The sequence below is a fragment of the Frankliniella occidentalis genome, unplaced genomic scaffold (assembly GCF_000697945.3).
Source record: "Frankliniella occidentalis isolate FOCC.00 unplaced genomic scaffold, Focc_3.1 Scaffold516, whole genome shotgun sequence".
In the NCBI taxonomy this organism is placed as follows: Eukaryota; Metazoa; Arthropoda; class Insecta; order Thysanoptera; family Thripidae; genus Frankliniella; species Frankliniella occidentalis.
Window position 1 is genome coordinate 22477 of NW_026267633.1, and position 3442 is coordinate 25918.

The following is a 3442-nucleotide window of genomic DNA, read 5'->3' on the forward strand; positions in this document are numbered from 1 at the left end:
CCCATGGGCCATTCTTATGCCCTTTTGTGCCCGAAAGTGCCCCAAGTGCACAAGTGGCTGCCAAGGGCTGCACTTTAACAAGCACTTTGCAAGCACGCCGGCAAGCACGCCCGTCACTGGCGCCTGCGCACTGGCGCCGTGGACCAGGCCTAGTGCATGGTTCACGTACGCGTGAACAGAGCGAGAAATTCGGAAAGCAACATGTTGGACGAACGCCCCCTTGCGGCCAGAGATAGATATCGTCGTACATCGTCTGGGGATATTGAAGAATGTGATGCACAAATAACGTTTTATAACGAAAGTATTGTGTGTCACGGTCTGTGAAATCGTGTGAGGATTTGTAGGGATGAAGGGCACAACGTCGTGGTGCGATGTTACCGGATTAGAAATGTCACATAACCCCCAGCCGCCGAGCGGGTTCTCACGGCAGACACGGCCGGAAGTAGGGGCGTGGAGTAACGCCGGATGACTCGGGGTCGATATACTGCAGAGCCGGAAGTAGGGGCATGGAGTAGCGCTGGATGACACGGGGTTGATGTATTGCAGACGATATGTGTATTCAGATAGTGGCCAGAGTGCTATGGAGCGTAGAAGCGCAACCTCCTAGACAAGTTACAAAAATTGCTCCAGAATATGTGTCATTGTATTGCGTTGAAATTCGTACGAAATGACTTTAGATCGAGGAGCTTGGTGTTGGTTTGGATTGATGTAACAGTAAGCTTGTAACTGTTTTAGAATGAGATGTAAATAGTACATGCAAATCCACAATATGTGAGTAGGTTATCATGCCTAGGCACTAACTATTTAAGGGAAACAGCAGAACCGCAACTTCATGTTCGCCGTATTCTCTGCTAGGACAGGGATAGTCGTGAAAGAATCGCAAGGACGGGGTAGCGCCAGTCCCCAGACGCGCGTACGTGAGTCAACCGTACCCTGGCGCGTTTCCCTGCCATTCACCACTTACGTCTGGTCCCGTCAGCAATCAAAGAAGTCACGAGATGAACGCCCGTGATCAAAAGCTAATGTAGCCGTCTATTAAACTACAGAATCCCGAGGCGAAGGAAATACAGGTACAAGTTGTCGCGCACGACCCGGCTGCACTGCCTGTGCTGTGGGGATAGGAAAAAAATGGGACAAAATGTCGCCCACGGCGAAAACCCCCCTCTTACGGCTCATTTTCCATTTGTCCCACTAAGGATTACCTCTTGTACCACTCTGCCTGGCGTGCGTCGCACCCCCCGCCCCCTCCCCCCTCCTCTCCGCACAGGTACACAGCGAAAAGAAACGCAGAAAATATAAGGTATACAGAGAAATTTAATTATGCCTTTCAAAATAGACAAACGTAGAAAGAAAAACAAAAATAAAAACAGAAAATATAAGACAAACACAGTTAAAATGCTGGGATTGCTTGAAGTTGAGGTAGAAAGTCTGCAAACAGAGGAAATTAAAATATTAAGAAACTTTCAGTTGTTTTAAAGCACATTTGGAATATCATGCTTACAAATAAACAATGAACTTACCAGGAGTGATATTGAGCTGTGGGTAGCTTGATGAGGTTGAGAGCATCATACCTGTGAAAAATAGAGACACAAAATATCAGCAAGTTTTTAATGCTTCACATTAACATAAAGTACAAACTATCTGCCAAGTTTGGTGATTATTGGCCATTCCACTTCGACAAATATTTTTCTGACTTGGCAAGTGTATTCCTTTGAAACTGTTAATGGTGGTTAAAAACTAGTTTTACATAGTGTTATTGTTTGTGAAATAAAAGAACGTAGCGTCAAAGATTCATTTCAATACATTAGTCAGGGGTTTACGCAAGTATTGTTTGAGTAAAATGTTGTCAGTTACATTTGGTGTTTTAAAAAATGTAGAATTTTCTAACATAGGGTTTTTGGTATCAATTGCAAGATAATTTTTTAGAAATTGTTTCCAGGTAAACAATAAGAAACAATTTCTAAATAATCATCTTGCAATTAACTCTTAACACATTAGGTGAGAACATTCTACATTTTTTAAAGCACCCAATGTAACTGACAATGTTTTACTCAAACAATCATTGCGTAAAATCCTTACTAATATATTGAAATGAATCTTTGTCGCTACATGTTATTTCATTTCACAAACAATAACACTACGTAAAACTAGTTTTTAACCACCAGTAACAGTGTCAAGAAAATATACATTTCAAGTCAGGCAAATATTTTGTTGAACTTTACCTAAGAAACGGTAAAGTGTATTACTCATAAGTGGTATGGCCAATGATCACCAAACTTGGCAGACAGCTTGTACTGAAGGGAAGCGCCTTGACAAAATTTAATTCTGATAGAAGGCTACTGTTTCAAAAAATAACAACATTACTATAAGGATCACACTTTTATGGATTTGTTACTTTTCCAGGATATTCTATAAAAACTTTGCTTAGTAAATAAGGGCATGCATGCTGGTTTAATACCCACTCATCCGATATAGGATCACTCTCAGAACTTAAAGAGTTCATGTGAAAAATATATTTCGTTTTCAAGCTATTTAGTACATCTCACTGCAGTCTTTCATAAATAACTGTTCACTTCAAATTTCAATTTCAAATTGTGCACCCACAACTGAATATACAGATGGAAACCTAATATTCTTTAACAGGTTAATTTTTTGGTGAACTCACCGCACTTTACGAATTTGATCTTGTTCATCTTGAATACTGTCCTGCACGTAATCAAAGTTTAGCTGGTTGACATCCTATAAACAGATACAGATATAATAGGTTAAGCACAACTAAAATTTTTATATTTGGGGAACTTATGAAAAACCAAAAACTTCGAAGCAAGATATAGATAACAATGTGACTTTACCAGTACATACCTTGATAGAAAGCTGAGGAGTGTGGAATTCATTAGGCTGGGTCCTCTCCTGTTTCCTACAATTTCAGTTTTGTCTTAAAGTATGCCCAAAATTAACACAGCACGTAATATTGGAATTTGGCTTGACCATTACAGAATGCAAGTAGTAAAAATCGAAAGAAAACTGATCTTGAGTGCATCTGTAGGCTGGTGGTTGGGTTTTAAATTTGTTTCGATTTAACATTGTTCCGTATTTTCTATCACTTTCCCACCAATATATGTTATTCACTTCACAAAGGGGCAAAAATAGAAGCAATCCAAATGTTAAGAACCGAACAAAAACATCCAAAATCCAATAAAACTAGTGACTGTTGACACAGCCGACCGCATGGGGCTTCGCAGGTCATGTGCAACCTCTGTCTACTCAGGCAGCCTTGGAGGAAGCTGTTATTTCTTGTGACGTCACTGGCGCGGCTTCCACTACTGCCAACCCAACACTTTGAAAGTTCTCCGTGCGAACGGGACATCTCCCCTTCCACTGTTATTCATTTCTTTGTAGTTGGCACTTTTGGCGGGAAATATAAAACGGCATGAAAGTAGTA

General features: G+C 40.7%; 1 long non-coding RNA gene across 1 annotated transcript; it reads right to left on the reverse strand.

Annotated features, from left to right (window-relative positions):
- Nucleotides 1–1299: 1299 nt before the first annotated feature.
- Nucleotides 1300–3175, reverse strand: LOC113215683 (uncharacterized). The gene is made up of 4 exons (XR_003303927.2): nucleotides 2863–3175; nucleotides 2666–2739; nucleotides 1521–1571; nucleotides 1300–1428 (listed from the first exon to the last, which is right to left on the reverse strand). It is a non-coding gene; the product is annotated as an uncharacterized LOC113215683 (long non-coding RNA).
- Between the last annotated feature and the right edge of the window lie 267 nt (nucleotides 3176–3442).